At 39.6% G+C, this 17,810-nt stretch overlaps 1 protein-coding gene and 2 pseudogenes across 2 annotated transcripts in view; 1 reads left to right on the top strand and 2 right to left on the bottom strand.

The window, feature by feature from the left end:
• ENPP1 (ectonucleotide pyrophosphatase/phosphodiesterase 1) overlaps positions 1-17,810 on the top strand; it is an 82,912-nt gene that overhangs the window by 11,146 nt on the left and 53,956 nt on the right. The gene's annotated exons all lie outside the window — the stretch shown is intronic.
• On the bottom strand, positions 600-977 carry LOC115896914 (annotated as a pseudogene).
• LOC104657743 lies at positions 2,818-7,808 on the bottom strand (annotated as a pseudogene).

Here is a 17,810-nt window from a genome sequence, read left to right as displayed (position 1 = left end):
TAACATTTGGAAGAATGATAAAACTTAGTGAACCAGTATTTTCCAAAGGACGAGCAGATGATGTTACAAAATTATGCATTGGTATAATTTCCATTCAAAGTGCAAGATAGACTAATGGATTTTATTATAACAGTATGAAAAGTTCAGTAATACCTTTTCCATTTTTATGCCATAATTTACTTTTTTAATAAGACAAATATAAGATAAAAATTAATTCAAGAGCACAGATATATGCATACTATCAAAATAGATACAATGTGATTTATAAATGAGAACAAATTACCAATGAACAGTATTTCAGAAGTTGGAAAGGTGACACTAACAGTATTAAATACACAGCCTTTTATTTATATTCTTCAGATTCAGGTTTTTTGTGTGCATTTAATATAAAGATGAGGAGTTCATTTTGCAACCTAAAAATATTTACTTACTGAAACTGTATTAATACTTTAATAAACTATACAAAAAAGATAATGAGACAAACGTTCATTTGTGGAACTACGTGTCAGTCAGCCAGTTCCCTGCAGAGGGAATTCTCAGCGTTACCTCATTCATCTGTGAGGACATAGAGCAGTCCCTATTTAGACACACACATTTGTCTACTGCTCCAGCATGGCCAGCCCACCACTTATTGATGGTTTTCTTCTGCTGTGACTGTGCATGTCCAGTTGTCTTCTTCGTAGAGCAGACATTTGCCTTCCTCATCCACCAGCCATTGGAGGAGGACTGGGGCCATGCAAATGATTGATTCGACCTATTCTTTGGGGAGGATTTCCCTGTGGCCCTCTTCCATCATCATATCTGGAATCAGATGAGTTTCCATAGCTTCTTTTTTTTTTTTTTTTTTCGCATCTTGCTGAAGCAGAGTTTTGAAAAGCAAAACCACAAACTCTGCTATTCCCCAGAAGAAATCTTATCAATCTTCATGGAGACTGACTCCAGCTGTCCAACACTTGTCCGTTCGAGATGTAAACCATCTTGCCCCCCTTCCCTGCTTTGGAGCAACTGGCCACAGTTTAAGAAATTACTACTTTTAGAATTTTGGTGTGGTTTTAAAGAAGAATGTCCATAATCATCTGAAAAGGCATCTCAGGGTTGTTAGTAACTTTTAGAAGTATAATGGGATCCTGACAAGAAAAATTTTGTGAATATAGTTACAAATATTTAGGAAATAGGTGTATATTCAGTAATATTTTCAGTAATATTTTTAAAAACTAGGGGATGTGAGGGCGATCTGGCTGCGACATCTATCACCTCATTGATCACCAGGGCTGATTTGGCTGATCTGGCTGGCTACGCGGGTGTCTCCTTCCTCCCTCACTACTCCACATGTGTCCGTCCCGAGGAAGTGCACTTGGTTGAAGAAGACGACCATCTCCCACAGACTAGGACCAGTCTTTGGTCAAAGGTATATGAGTAGCTGCACTCCCCTGCTAGAACCTCCAAACAAACTCTCAAGAACTGGGGAGAGGAGAGTGAAAATTAACCTAGTTACAATGATTGTATCTTTACATTCTTTTATAGATTTCAGAATACCTCTGCACCTCCTACCTCATTAGTCCAAACCACAGTGCTGCTGTTATCTGTCCTCATGTTAGAGATGAAAAAATCATGGCTCAGAGAAAGTTTGGAGACTTTCCAAGATCACAAAATTAATAATTCTGTTAATCTCATCTCTGTAGTTTACTGGTGAATAGTTTTGGAGTCAGACAAAGTCAGACTTAAATCCTGGTACTGTCACTAGCTGTTTGAATATAGACCAAAAAGTTTCCCAAATAGTACCACAACTGTAGCATAGAGACAAAATCATATTAGAGTGTGTTAGGATAAGTAAATTATAATGTGTACAAAATGGTACATAATGTACCCTGAATAAGTGGTTTTTTTTTGTTGTTGTTATTATTGATAAGCTTCAGTGTGACTGAGAATTTTTATTTTTCCTTACTCAGAAGGCACTTTATATCCTTACTACCCAAAGTGTGGTCTGCAGACTGACATGTCAGTATTATCCTCTTAGAATCTGTAAGAAATGCAGAATCTTGGGCCCCACCCCAGACCCACCAAACCAAGATCTGCATTTTCATAGATCCTCAGAGGTTTGTCTGCACAATTAAGTTTGAGTATCAACACTCCATAAGGCTATGAGATGGCACAGAAGGCACCACATCTGGAATTTCTGTAGCTGGGAATTCTAATTAACCCTCGCTGTGCCACTGACTTCATATGTGATGTTGTGATTAGAAACCTAAAACAAAATGAAAAAACTCAGTGGGCCTCCCTGACCTCAACTGTGGTTGCATTAGGTTGAATTGGTGCTACTGTGGTTTGCATTTGGCCCCTTTCCTTCTGAGAACCTCAGTGGCACATGGATACAAGTAGCCTGATTGCTTTTGCACATATAGAACACGGCATAGTCTCCTCCCTTTGTATATGCAGTCTGCGTCTTTCAGGAACCTGCCTGTGCTCTCATTTGTTGCTTATAATTTAATTGCCTTCTTTTACTCTGCACTGGCTTGTCCTTTAATTGCTCTTTATTGCCCTTAGCTTTGCCAGTCTTCTATCTTTGCTGTTACCTGATAACATTCAGATGTTTTTCCAATTCAGCCATCCATCTATTAAAATATCATGTAGATGGTGCTTTTCATTGCACCATCAATGGAACTTTCCAATTCCAAGTTTCCACTGCAGTCCCCTCTCAACAATCGACAGTATACTTGACACAAAACCAAAACAAAATAATCTTATACCAATGCTTTTTCAGGTGATGTAAAATGAGGTTAAATGTCCTTGACCCAGAGTTTATTCCATAATACTTTATCATCCAAACACACTAGCTTCCTGTAAACTGCCACCCAGCACCATTTCGATTAGAATCTCTGGGATCCTAGGAAATGGGTGAATGAAATATTCATGTGGGAATGTGTGGTTTAGGAGCATTATGGATAGACTCTGTTGGTCTTACCTACTTTTGGATTAGTTGGGGAAATAAGCAGGAAACAACTCTACTTGGACACGATTTATTTGAATACCTTACTAATCAGCATAAAGGAGGTAAATGTGAAGAATATTGACATATATAAATATTTATACATTTGTTATCTCTTAGAAACTTTCAAAGAAAAAGAATATTGACTATTATGGAATGATTCAAGCAAAGGTCTTCAGAGACAGGGATCATGTAAAGGGTCTAAACTTGAATCACAAGAATCATTTGCTACGTGACCTTTGAACAATTACTTTCTTTCTTTGACTTTCAGTTTCCATAACCATAATATGAGAGGTTGTATTAGATGGGTTCCTTCTAGTTCTAAAATATTTGTTTTGAGAGCTTATAATATTTTCCCACTTGTTATAAAAATACTATCTATTGCAAAAAATTCAGAAAATATAAAAAAGGGTAAAGTAGAAAATGAAAATTGCTTTTGGTTTTTTTCCCCTCTAGGACTTTTCTATGTGTAGGTATCACTTTAAAAAAAAAAAAAAAAACAAAGATGAGATCACTTTGTGCATATTATTCTGTTGCCTTTTTTTATTTATAATCCATTATGAAAGTTTACCATTGATAGACAGCTTTCTATTGTACTTTTCATAAGTAGGATTTTGAGACTTTTATTTTAGTATCCTGAATTTAATAGGTAATCTTTGAAACTATTTCTATGCATACTTTAGACATTCTCAGCCCCCAAGAATTTTCAGCTTTTTGGTATGTGTTTATTTTCTGTTTTATTCATTCCACAGCTCCACCTCTGTTGCTCATGTCCTTTCTCATGGTTAGAGTATTAGGTTTTCTAAAACAATAACTTCTCCGCATTATGTTTCTGCTCTGAATTTTTCTGGAACTGCCACAGCACACAATGAGGCTAGTTGAGACTAGTTTTTATTTCCCACACTCGGGGTAAGAGTAGACGTTAATCATTGTAGGGCTCACCATGAATAGTTGCATCCATTCATAGCAGTGCTGAAAGTCTGTGACATAAGTGTTCAGTCGTTTATGAGTTAATATTTGTCAACCACTTAGAGTAGACCTTGCTGGTAGTAAGTGCTATGTGTGTTCATTAAATACATACATACCTATTTGTGTTTACTATTTGTCTGGCCCTATGCTAAGCACTTATCTCCTTTAATGGGTACAGTTCTGTGAGGTAGGAGGGAGCAAACCTGTTGGCTTGGGAGTGTCTGTCTGGCCTAGCTCCCATACCTCAGTGGGACTCAGTATCCTATTTGTTGTATAGTATATGCATATATTATGTGCATACTTTGTATTTAGGAGTTTGTGGGGCTCAGATATGTTTCAGTCAACTGCTGCTCTGATGGCACTTTGCCAGTTTAGAGAGTCAAAAAAGGACTGAAGATGCATATCTCTCTTCAGCATTCCACACCTCTGAAGCATGCCTTCCATGACATTCAGCTCAACCTTGTATAGTTCTCCAAATACACTTTGTACAGATTATATCTCTTTTCTACCCCAGAGTGATTTGTTTAACCTCTCCTTCTCTCACCGGTGCAACATCAGGCACCCACCAAGACCCAACTCAATGTGTCCTCTCAAAAGAAACATTCCTTAGATGCTCTTTGGCCCCATCTTCCTATCCCAGAACCACTCAATTGCTACTGAATCCTGTTGAGGCCATAGAGCTTAGTGAGTAAGGGCCAGACCCTGGAGCCAGATTACTGGAGTGTAAATCGCGTCTCTGCCAATAATTGCTTTGGGTCTTTGGGCAGGTCCCTTAACTTCTCTGTGTTGTAGCTTCCTTGCCTATTAAATGGGGATAATAATAGTAGGTACTTCATAGGTTTGTTTTGAGGGTTAGATGGATTCATATTTATAAACTAATGAGAAGACTGCCTGATAGTAGATGTTAGATCAGGGTTCAATATTGTTATTGCTGTGGCTTGTAACTTATTTAACAAATATGTAGAGTTTCTACTGTGTGGGCAGTCTGGTGCAAGAGGCTGGGGGCTAAATGGTCAAAGGGAAAATTTACTTACTGTCTGTTTTTTGGGTTTTATCCGAGGGGACCAGATACTTATCAAAGAATTACACAAGAATATCTCAAGTTGCAGCTGAAATAATTGCAGCCCAGAAGCTGTGTACGGGTTAGAGAGGGAATAGTGAGGGGGGAATTAGCCTTGTCCAGGAGGTCTGAGAAGGCATTTCTTAGGAAGTGACAGGCAAGCAGAAGAGGATTATGAGATAAGGCAGCAGCAGGGAAAAGGCCCTGGGAGAGGAGACGACATGGCCCATCCCAGAGCTCGGAGGAGGCCAGGATGGCTGGTGTGCAGTGCTGAGTGGAGTGTAATGGAAATGAGGTGGGAAATGTTGCCAGAGCCATCTCCAGGCAGGATTTTTGTTGTTGTTGTTTTTTGAGACGGAGTCTCGCTCTGTCACCCACGCTGTAGTGCAGTGGTGCCATCTTGGCTCACTGCCACCTCTGCCTCCCAGGTTCAAGTGATTCTCCTGCCTCAGCTTCCCAGGTAGCTGGGATTACAGGTGCCCGCCACCACGCCCAGTGAATTTTTGTATTTTTAGTAGAGACAGGGTTTCACTGTGTTGGCCAGGCTGGTCTCGAACTCCTGACCTCGTGATCCACCCGCCTTGGCCTCCCAAAGTGCTGGGATTACAAGTGTGAGCCACTGCACCCAGCCGGTTTTTGTTTTAAGAGCAACTGGAGGCCGGGCACAGTGACTCACGCCTGTAATCCCAACATTTTGGGAGGCCGAGGCAGGCAGATCACTTGAGCCAAGAGTTCAAGACCAGCCTGGGCAACATGGTGAAACCCCATGTCTACCAAAAATACAAGAATTAGCCCGTCATGGTGGCACACACCTATAATCCCAGCTACTCGGGAGACTGAGGCACCAGAATTGCTTGAACCCAGGAATATAAGTAATGTTATTGTGCCGTAACTTTAAGCAGGAAAGATTCTTAAGATGCTGACAGTTAATGATCTCTTCCGCAGTTTTAAGGTTATTTTCCTTTAGGTCTAACTCATGCAAATTATTCAGTCTGAAAATGGAGTATGGAATATGTTCCAGGTCACAGCTGATCATTTCTGGACTTTCCTTATTGACCATGGTTTTCAAGTTGCTCAGCACAGCCAGTTTGCATCCATCATTATCAAGGGACAATTTCTGCAGTGAAGGCAGCAGGTCTGCAATGACCTGTGGGATCCGGGAGAGGCTGCCCTTCAAGTAGAGGGGCCGTGGATTTTTTTCAGTCCCGAAAGCCCTCTAACTGCATAGTACTCAACTGTTCAGGGAGAACACAGCCTCCCTGTGTGGGAGAGAAAAGGTTCCCTAAGATTCTTCAGGTGAAACACCCAGCATGGGATTTTTCCCATTTCAGGATGCTTCAGGCAGAGGATTTTAAAATTCTGCTCCAAAAAACCAGTGCAGGATGGTCTACTACCAAAGATGAATGGTCCACATGAAGCTCCTTGAGGTTAATCAGCTGTGAGATGGTAGAGGGCAGCTGCACCTCCGGGATCTGCTCCAGGCTTAGCACCTCCATTTGTCTGGAAGACAGTTGAGCATAAAAAGATGCAGTTCTATCTTGTCTTGGGCATTTTCCACAAGCTAATGTTTCAGTTTCTCAACTGTCCATTCGGTATTGAGCTTGATCTCTTTCAGTTTGTTCTCACTGACCTCTGATAGGAATATGGACAAGCGTCTGGAATAAAAAGGATCGTACTGATCAGCCAGATGAAGGATGAAGGCAAAGTCATTCTTGACATCAGGGATGTCACTATAGTTGCTTTTTTCTCTTAACACCTCAAAGGAATATTGCTTCAGGGAACTCCTCAGCATCCACCACAGCCTGTAGGAGGAGGTCAGACTGTAGAGTATATCCAAAATGGCATAAAATTAAGCCAGAAGCTTCAAGATTTCTGTGAAGGAATAGACACACTGGTAGGCTTATATTCTGTAAAAGCCTGCATGTCAACTGAACAGACAATTTAAAGAGTGACGTAAGTTAAAAAATACAGAACATAAGTTATGATGAGCACGAACAAAATGACTTTGACTGTTATCTGCTTCAGATACACGCTATAAATGATGTCCTGTTCCACGCACATGCGGAATCTTCTCACTTTTTCAAACATGGCTGTGGCCTGTTGCCCCACCTTCTTGTCCAGGCCCAAACTGGAATTTGGGCTTTCTATACCAGCTGACTCCAAACCTGGCTGCGGGTAGGACAATGACTGCTTGCTGGAATCAATGTCAGTTGAACACCCTGAGAACAAAAGCAAAATCTTGAACTGGGAGAGTTTCAGAGGCGTCACTGACTGCTCGACCACTCTTTCTGACAGGACGCGGGTGGTCCATGGAGAATCAAAGCACTTGTAAAGATGGCCACAAAATGCTCAAGCCTGGATCTGGTGCTGGGGTAGTGAAGCCAAAAGTTGCTGCAGGCTGCAAAAAAGAGTGTGTGCAAGAGCGCCAGGAAGGGGGAAATCTTTGCAAGCCAATGGAACTGTTTCTCGTAACAGACAGCATTGATGTAGGAGTGCTGCTGTCAGTGGAGGTCATTCTGGATTCCCAGTGGGAGCAGAAAGTGGTGTCCCAGGATTAGAGGATGTGTTTATGCTGGCATTCAGGATGTCCCAAGGCATGGCGCAGTGATTGTCAAATTCCACTTTGCATGAAGACAGCACAGAACCCTGCTCTGTGTCAGCTGGAGAGCTCCAGCCAGCATGTCCACGTGATCAACATGATGTAATACCAGAAGACATCCTACTATGATTTTAAGATGTGATAAGATGACTGGGCATCTCTAATAAACATTTTAGCTCAGTTAGTATAATCATGACTTTCCCTTGTAGGAGGACAGAAATATAATGAAAAAATATAAAATAATCAGAAATGCTTCAGTCAGGTGGTCTACACCTTTTGAAGTTTCTTAGACATACCATCTCTGTATTTGTCTTCATTCCTATGAATGCTGGCCAACTGGAACCCTGCAATGAGTCTCAAACTGAAAAATTTCCTGTCTTTAGCCACAGGGTCAATGGTGGACGAGGCTAATGAGTGTGGTATTGAAAACATGGAGTTTTCAGTACCTGTGGGCCATCCAGGTAGTGAGGTCCAGTAGGCAGCTGGAAAATAAGCCAGAGCCTTTGTGTGCCTCCAGCCCCGGGCCCCGGGCCTACACATTCCCTTCCATTACCAATTTTAAAATTCTGTCTTTAAGTTGTCACTGTAATTGTGATTGAGTAAATACTAGGCCTTTACAGAAATTAAGTGGTGGTTTATATCTCCCATTTCCTGTCCGCAGGAAGAATTACTAGAAATCCTTTGTTTAGTTGTCTTTTTGTTTGTTTCTACTGAGCCCATCTTTCAAGGATAAACACAAGGTGCCCGAATGACTATGTTCCAAAAATTATTTCAGAGAAAAACAGCAAATAAATGACAGAAACTTAACTGCACATTATGTTCTTTCCACACTTTGTTTTTCGTCTCTGACCTACTATCTGCGTAGGCAAGATACTTGCCTAGGCAGGAAAAACTATGTTTTTTGGATAAGATTCATGAGACTTCTCCTTTCGGTCCATCTGTTGGGTCCTCTGCCTGAGGGCAGAAAGAGCTGTTCTGCACCATTAATAAAACTGCTTTCCTCCCTTTCCTATCTTATGAGCTGAACTAAACTTTATCATTCTTTTCTAAAGTAATTTAATACTACTTTTACTTAATGATATACCTTTCTTGATAGTTGCTGCAAAATAGACCAACTATTTTTAGGATTGAGGGACAATTTTTCTTTTTTTTTTAAAACCGACTGAAGAAAGATCTAATTAAAATATGCTTTTGCATTAAAGAGATTTGAGAATTAGAAAAGAAGATAACCGTCAAAATGGAGCGTTCTTTGCCTATGTTAAATTAAGTTTAGATTGTGCCTTGGGATGTCTGTCTGTCTGTCTGTCTATCCATCCATCCATGTATTTATCTGTCTTGCTCTGATTATTTACTGTTAGTCAGAGTCCAATGAGAAAAACAAAGCTCATACTCAGTAGCTTAGTCAAAAGAATTTAATATAGGAAACAGATACCAAAAGTGTTAGAAGAGCTAATGGTCAAACAGGGAATGGTGGGGCCCTTAGGCAACCCTGAGAAGAGTAACAGAAGGAAGCCACTACCACCTGGAGAGCAGGAAGGTCAACAGAAAAAGGTGATGAAACCAGAGCTTGGGAGCTAGGACTTTGCTGTAGCAGCTGGGACCCTGGGGAGCTGCAGCCACTGCAGGGGTCCCACCTGGAGCAGGGAGGACAAGGTAGATACATTCTGATTGCTCCCTTCCTCCCACCCTCCAGTGTTCTCTTTCCTGTTGACTTATCCTGGCCTGATGCTTGGAGTCTGGGAGCCTGGGAAATGTAGTAGTCAAACTTATTTCTCTGAGTTGGCAGATCAAAAGAAAGGCAGTAACACAACTTGGGTTTTTTTGGGAAACAGACTATTAGATGGAAATGAGCATGCCTGGGATTTCACTGGAGTATGTTCTTGAGATCAGCACCCGTGAAAGGCAAGACGAGGAATTAGGGTTGTACAGAGGATGAATGTGAGCTGCAATGCTCATTGGGCGTGATGCTCATTGGAGGCTCTGCACCTGTGGAAGGCAAGGCAGGAAAGTAGGGCTGTGCAGAGGGTGAAGGTGAGCTGTAGTGCTCAGTGGATGTGATGCTCATTGGAGGCTATGCCCACTCTATGGATCTTCTTAAACTAGTCTGAGACACTCTAGAGTGGTCCAGGAGGGAGCAAGCTGCCCCAGGAAGAAGGAGAGACTTTGGGCAAAGTAGCTGTCTTTTGCTGAGACACTCCCTATAGGGGACCACTCCCAGCAGCCAGAGGAGCAGTGGTGCCTTTATCTCTGAAGGAGAGTCGAGGCACCTGACCACAGTGTCCATCACAGGCAGGGAAAGGATGTGAAAGCACTGTCTGCACATTGTTGATTTAAAAAAAATCATACATTGATGAAATGTATAAAGTGAAAGTTCAGTTTGTCTTTTTAACTTAATTCTGTTTATGATTTACGTATTTCCATGTCCCAGCCTGTAGATCTACCTAAATTAAAATATGTATATTTTAGAAGATTTATTGATAAGAAAATGGTTAAAAAATAGCATTACATGCAAAAAGATGAAACAAAAATTGCATATAGAATCATTTCTCAGTTACATACATTTATGGGTTTGAGTGTGTAAATGGATTTAAAACAATAAAAAAAAAAAAATAAGGCCAGGCTGGGTGGCTCACGCCTGTAATCCCAGAATTCTGGAAAACTGAGGTGGGTGAATTGCTTGAGCTCAGGAGTTTAAGACCAGCCTTGGCAACGTGATGAAACCACTGTCTCTACCAAAAATACAGAAAATTGGCTGGTCATGGTGGCATGTGCCTGTAGTCCCAGCTACTTGAGAGGCTGAGGTGGGAGGATCATCTGCGCCTGGGAGGTGGAGGTTGCAGTGAGCCAAGATCACACCACTGCACGCCAGTCTGGGCGACAGAGTGACAGCTCATCTCTCAAAAAAAAAAAAAAAAAAAAAAAAAGAAAAAGAAAAAAAGATAAAAAATTTTAAAAAATGAAATAGAATTTTTTTGGTAGAATAATATGGATTCATGCCTGTCTCTCTTTTCTCTTTTCTCTTTTTCCTTTCAGTAAACATACTGTTTGAAACTAGTTTTAGAGTTACAGAAAAGCTGTGAAGCTTGTGCAGAGTTCCATATACTCCATACCCAATTCCTCTGTCATTAACATCTTACATTAGTAAGGTACATTTGTTACAGCTCATGAATCAACAGTGATACATGATTATTAACTAAAGTCCATACTTTATTCAGAATTACTTGTTTTTTCCCTAGTGTCTTTTTTTGTTTTTTTGTTCCAGTACCCCATCCAGGAATACCACATTACATTGAGTTGTCAGGTTTATTTAGGCTTTTCTTGGTGAAGTGCCTCAGACTTTCCTTGTTTTTGGTGACCTTGACAGTTTTAAAGAGTATGAGTCATGTATTTTGTGGAATGTCCTTCAACTGGGATTTGTCTGATGTTTTTCTCATGATTATACTTGATTGATGTATTTTTGGGAAGCACATGACAGATGGTAAAGTGCCATTCTTAACACATCATTTCAAGAGTATCTGCTATTAATATGTCTTGTCATTGATGATGTTAACCTTGACTACCCAGCTGAGGTAGTTTTTTTCAGGTTTCTTTGCTGTAAATATACTCTTTTTTGTCCCTTTCCATACTGTACCTTTGGAAGGAAGTCACCTTAAAGGGTAGAGAGTTACATTCCACCTCCTTGATGGTGGAGTATCTGCATACATTATTTGGAATTCTTCTGAATTGGAAATTTGTTCTCCCCCTTATATTTATTTATTCAGTCTTTTTCAGTATGGAGTCATTAATGTCATCAATGTCTATTTTATACTTTGAATTATAACCTGGTACTCTGTTTTCCATGTTTTTGCTCAACTTGTTTCAGCCATGGCCAATTGGCAGTTAATTTCTGTGACCCTTTGACGTGTGTGTGTTTGTATGTGTTTGGTACTTCCTTACTTTCTGCCCCTACAGGATGTTCCAGGCTTTTAGGTTCTCTTGACTTGTTTTTTTTTTTTCCTTACAGATTTCCTAATATTCTATAACCATAAAACTAGTGTGTATAATCAAAAGTCAATTTCTCCACCCTGCAAATTAGGAGTAGACTTACATAAACCGTTGTGCCTGAACTCTGTGCATTTCCCAAAGGCGACATCACACCACCCATGCCTCCGTTGCACCATATGTGTGGATTAGTTTTCAGACATCTCCCTTTCTCCAATGAAGTGATGAACAACCAGGTTATTACCTGAGAATGAAGCTGGCCAGATGTGCACTTTACCTTGGAAATGATTTAGGCATAAAATGTGGGAGAAGGAGACAGGCAAGCATGCTTCCTCATGTGGGCAGGGATCCATCTTGGTTTGTGTGACCAACTTGATAAATTAATCTCTGTTCAGCACCTGGTCATCAGCTCTGTAGACTCAAAAATCTCTCATAGTTTTTGGTGTGTCAGGAGTCCACAAAAGGCTTGACTGGACCTGTGTGAATCAGGGTCTCTCATGCAGCTGCAGTTAGATGGTGACTTAGAGTTGGAACAGCAAGGGCTGGGCATTTAGGAGCTGGCCAGGCATCTTTCTCTCTCTTCATGCAGTCTTAGGGCCTCCTCACGTGGTCTCTATGCATGGAATGGTTGGGATTCCTCATAGTGTGGTGGCCTCTGTGTAAGGGTAACTGCTCACATGGAGGCTGAAGGCTTTAACAGCAAGTATTCCAGTGATGGATCTACATAACTTTAAAGTAATTGGATAGTATTTTGTGTTGTTTGGATTTATCACATTGTATTGTATTTGCTCCATTATTTATAAACAGAAATTTAGGTTATTTGCGAGTTTTTGCAGTTCCAAACACTGCTACAATAAATATCTCTGTGTGCATATCTTTGTGTGCTTATGTGAATATTTCTAGCAGATAATAGAAATGGAATTGCAAGAGTGGTAAATATGCACACTTTGAATTTAGATAGATTCCTTGAAATGACCTTTTAGAAAAGAACTTACACTTCTGTGAAGACAGTGTGAAAGAGTCTATTTCTCCTCACGTGCTTGTCAGCACTGGTGATCATCAGTCTTTTTAATGTTTGTTCATTTTGTTGGGTAGAAAAGGGACTCATTGATTTTTAGTTCTTTGATTTTTTTAATGAAAGTGAATGTTTTATATTTTTATTAGCTATTTTCTTTAAATAGTTGGTTTATTACTTTTGGTATTTTTAAAAATTGGGGTTTTTTTTTTCTACTTGATTTTTATACCCTATTATCTATTGTCCTGTACCAAAAATGTCTTATCCTAGTTCCCCCATCCCAATGTGGTGGATTTTTTTTTTTTTTGGCTTTACAGGAATTTTCAATTTTTATGAACTCAAATGTATCAACTTTTCCATTATAATTTTTGGATTTTGTGTCATACATGTAAAGCAAAATCGTAAAAATATTTGCTCATCTTTTCTTCTGGTGATTTTATTTTATACGTTTAAACATTTGCTCCATTTGCCATTTAATTTTGTTATCAGGCAAGAGATAGAAATTTTGTTTACTAAGCACTTTCCTCAAGATGTTTTTTCTCAATAGATTGCTTTTCTTAAGATGCTGAAGTAAATCAGTACCATAGATAAAGAAAAGCCACAAAACCAGCATTTTGCTACAGTGACAGTCCTACTGAAGACAGGAGACAGTTAAACCCATCGGACCAAGAACAGAAGAGTGGATATTTAATAATTCTGTGATTAGTTCTGGGGGTTAACTATTTGTGAATCTAAATAGAAGTTCCAGCGGCTGGAGGTGTATCCGAGGAGGGACCCATTAGCCTTTTGAAGAGTGATTCTGCTGTGCAGTTGTAGTGTTTTCTGTCACTCTCCTTATTGATGAGATGCTTGTGTCTTCAGATTCAATGACGGTCTACAAGTCATGGAGTGAAGGTGAACATCAAAGCTCAATGAAACCAGTACTTTATACTATGAGATGGATGTTTTATTCTTTGACCTTTAACTTCAGAGAGAAATGACCTGTGAAAGCACTTGGTGAGATATTAGTAAAGAAGTGATTTGCCCACTGAGGCAGAAGTTATAGGTGCTGGTTATGTTTTCTTTGAAAATGTTTGGTACTTACTGAAACAAAAATGAATGAGCATGATAGGAGAGGAGAATAATTGCCCTAGAAATATCAGCTGTCTAAAGGGCTTGCAGAAACCCAGGAAAGATTTCAAATATAAAGGGCCTGCTGCAGGTGAGTTTCTGACCACTTTTCTGCTTTAACTGGGGAAGTGAGGCTCCTGGGCTGGTGTTTCAGGAGCTTCTCAAGACAAGCTTCTCATTCTAATAGCCTGTGTTCAACCAAGAATTTTATGCATGTACATATTTGAGGTAATAGTCTTGTTTTTTTTTTTTTTTTTTTTTTTTTTTTTTCTGAGATAGAGTCTCACTCTGTCACCAACACTGGAGTGCAGTGGCATGATCTCAGCCCACTGCAACCTCTGCCTCCCGGGTTCAAGCAGTTCTCCTGCCTCAGCCCCCTGAGTAGCTAGGATTGCAGGTGTGTGCCACCATGTCTGGCTAATTTTTTTGTATTTTTAGTAGAGATGGGGTTTCACCATGTTGGCCAGGCTGTTCTTGAAATCCTGACCTCGTGATCTACCCACCTTGGCCTCCCAAAGAGCTGAGATTACAGGCGTGAGTCATCGCGCCCAGCCAAGGTAATAGTCTTAAAGAGAAGAGGGTACAGGATGTAGGGTCAGGGTTTATCCAAATAAAGTTATATTTAGTTTCCAGAGAGAAGTACATTTGTAGACATTTTACATTTATTAGGAACCACAGAAAATATTTAGTCCAACTCTTTATTTTTATCGATAAAGGGACATAAATAATGTAACTTTCTCAAGATCACAAAGCTCCAAAAGTAATACATGTCTTAATTCAGATATGAAGCCATTGAGAGTTACTAGTCCCTTGTGATTATGGTCACAATTTCACCAAACTTATGTTTTTAATTGAATATGGCTGGAATTTTAATGTGTAATTTACTTACAGTTTAACTGGTAAAATATGAGTCATTTCTGCTTTCTTAAGCCATTCTTTTAATTTGGTATTTCATTTTAACCTTTCCTTCTAAAAAAAATTATTTTGTCAGTTGTCATTACCAGCTCCCATGAGTTACTGATAGGAGTTTTCTTTGAGTCTGTTCTTCAAATGCTTATTTATCAGGATAATTAATTAAAAAGAGAAATGATGTAATGATTCTTTGCTTAAATATCAGAGGTACTAAAATACCTTTTCTGGATTACTAATCTTAGTTTAGAGAAGAATCTGATAGTTTTATTTGCCCAAGATACTAGTCCAACCAAATCTATACTGTGTTTATCTAAAATAATTGTTTGTTTTTATTTTTATTTTTTTTTCTTCAACTTCTATTTTTAATTCAGGGGTTCATGTGCAGAATGTGCAGGTTGGTTTCATAGGCGAACATGTGACATGGTGGTTTGCTGCACAGATCATCCCATCACCCAGATATTAAGCCCAGCATCCATTAGGTGTTCTTCCTGATGCTCTCCCTCCCCGCACCCCTGACAGGCCCAGTGTGTGTTGTTCCCCCATGTGTCCATGTGTTCTCATAATTTAAAATAATTGTTTTGAGCTGCATTTTCTATTACCAGTGACTCCTAACATTATATTAGATTTAGGGGATTGTGTTCTTATCTTAATTTTTCATTTAAAGAAAGGTTAAAGGCCCAGAGCTCCTAAGTGACATATGGGGACCACTTAAGGATTTCTATTTCGTGTCGTAATCGTAAAACTTCTCAACCTTCTCTGACTTTATTTCTCTTGTCTTCTGTTCTTTTAAAAGAAAGATGTGACAAAAAGCACAAAAGATCCCCAAAAAGAGTGTGTGGTTTTCTTTCTTTTCTTTTTTTCTTTGAGACGGAGTTTTGTTCTTGCTGCCCAGGCTGGAGTGCAATGGCGTGATCTCAGCTCACTGCAACCTCTGCCTCCTGGGTTCAAGCGATTCTCCTGCCTCAGCCTCCCTAGTAGCTGGGATCACAGGCACCCGCCGCCATGCCTGATTAATTTTTTGTATTTTCAGTAGAGACAGGATTTCACCATGTTGGTCAGACTGGTCTTGAACATCTGACTTCAGGTGATCTGCCCGCCTCAGCCTCCCAGAGTGCTGGGATTACAGGCATGAGACACCACGCCCAGCCGAGTGTTTTTTTTTTATTTTTATTTTTTTATATGAATGCTGTTCTCTTTATTCACAATTAGAATCCACTTAGATAAAATCTTATTGTTCTCTTTATTCACAATTAGAATCCACTGAGATAAAATCTTATTGTTCTCTTCACAATTAGAATCTACATAGGTAAAATCTATTAAACTCAGCCTGCTACCAATTTTCCCCACTTACCAAATAATAAAAGAACTTGGCGTTTTTTTTAAATGCACGAGATTAATGACACTGACACAAATTAGAAGCAAGTACTGTTTGACACGATGGCATGCGTCCAGCAATTTCATTAATCATTATTGTAAAAAAATGGGTTGATGGTGGATTCTTGGAAAGTCAAACAAAATTGCTGTGATATGTCTCTGAAGCATGTTTTTGTGGACTCCTGTCTTAACATTACTCATTTTTAAGCCGATACTCTTCCTTTTATGTTTGTGGAAAGTGCAGTACTGGCATCCATAGGGCAGAGATTCTTTTTATCTGTAGCAGCAGGAATCCCTTTTTAGGCAAGGTGCTTGTGATCTTAGCTTGCTTAGAACTCACACAGGGAGGTCCTAGACGTGCTTTAGCAGCTGGACTTGAACAGGCAGTGACAAGTACTACCTTATGTGTGGATCTGTGCAGAGCCAAAGGAAACCAGTAGGGTTCCCCTCTGTTACGTTGCCATTAGCCTACTGATTGCTCCTTGTCAATTTTTACAAGCAGTGGTTTGGTAATAAATGCCCTTGTCCACCGAGAACCAGAGTGAGTTTTCTAGCTTATTTGGGGCTCCTGTTGTCATTGTGTGTGTGTGTAGTTTAATAAATTGCTTAAAAGTTTATAAAGGCCAGACACGGTGGCTCATGCCTGTAATCCCAGCACTTTGGGAGGCTGAGGTGGGCGGATTGCCTGGGGTCAGGAGTTTGAAGCCAGACTGGCCAACGTGGTGAAACCCCGTCTCTACTAAAAATAGAAAAATTAGCTGGGCATAGTGGCGCATGCCTGTAGTCCCAGCCACTCGGGAGGCTGAGGCAGGAGAATCATTTGAACCTGGGAGGCGGAGGTTGCAGTGAGCTCTTGCCACTGTATTCCAGCCTGAATGACAGGGTGAGACTCTGTCTCAAAAAAAAAAACCAACCAACCAAACAAAAAACAAACAAAAGTTTATAAAATAACTCTTCCATTACTTCTTTACTACTTCCCCTTCTTTCTATCATTGTCATTTTCAACCTATGCTGGCTGTAAGTTGATAGATATTCCTATAATGATTTCTGTGAAACTTGAGACCTGTTAATGAGATAATAAATATTACTATTCTCATAATTGCCAAGGCTGACGTAATTATGAGGATATAGGGCATTCTGCTCTAAGGCAATTATCATATTAGATGTTCCCAGGCATCACAGAGTCAGGCATTAATATTTAATCTTTAGTGTCTTCTACCATGTCTCTTTTGCTCTTAAAACATTGAGTTCATTTTATTCATTTTATTTTTCATTTCTAGAAATTTTATTTTTTTAGCTTTCTTGATCTTTTTAAAAATAATATACTGTTTTCTGTTACTATTATCTTGCCTTATTTCTTATTTTGAACACTATTTGAAGAGATGACAATTCAGGAACTCGTGAAAGACACCAATCTTTAGATTCACGTAGCTTATTGAATCTTAAGCAGAATAGATAAAATAAATATATGTTGACAACAGAATAACATTGTAGAACATAAAGCTGAAAATAAAAAAGTTTAAAGGTATTGGAGAAAATAAGACAGATTCACTTCAAACGTATGATATTCTGATGACTGGATTCTCAGTGGTGATGATTAAAGCATAAGGTAGTGTCATGATATCATCACTGTGCCAAAAGAAAATAATTGCCAAACTGGAATTTGTATATCCAGGAGAAATATCTTTCAAAAACAAGAACAAACCAAAGACATATACAGACTGACGAATACTGAGAGAGTCTGCCATCAGGAAAAATCTAAAAGATATACTTTAGGCTGATGATTCCAGATGAAAGCTGAGAA

This window comes from Rhinopithecus roxellana, chromosome 4, assembly GCF_007565055.1.
Source record: "Rhinopithecus roxellana isolate Shanxi Qingling chromosome 4, ASM756505v1, whole genome shotgun sequence".
Lineage (NCBI taxonomy): Eukaryota > Metazoa > Chordata > Mammalia > Primates > Cercopithecidae > Rhinopithecus > Rhinopithecus roxellana.
The sequence above is the reverse complement of the archived record's forward strand: the minus strand, read 5'-3'. Positions and strand labels throughout refer to the sequence as shown.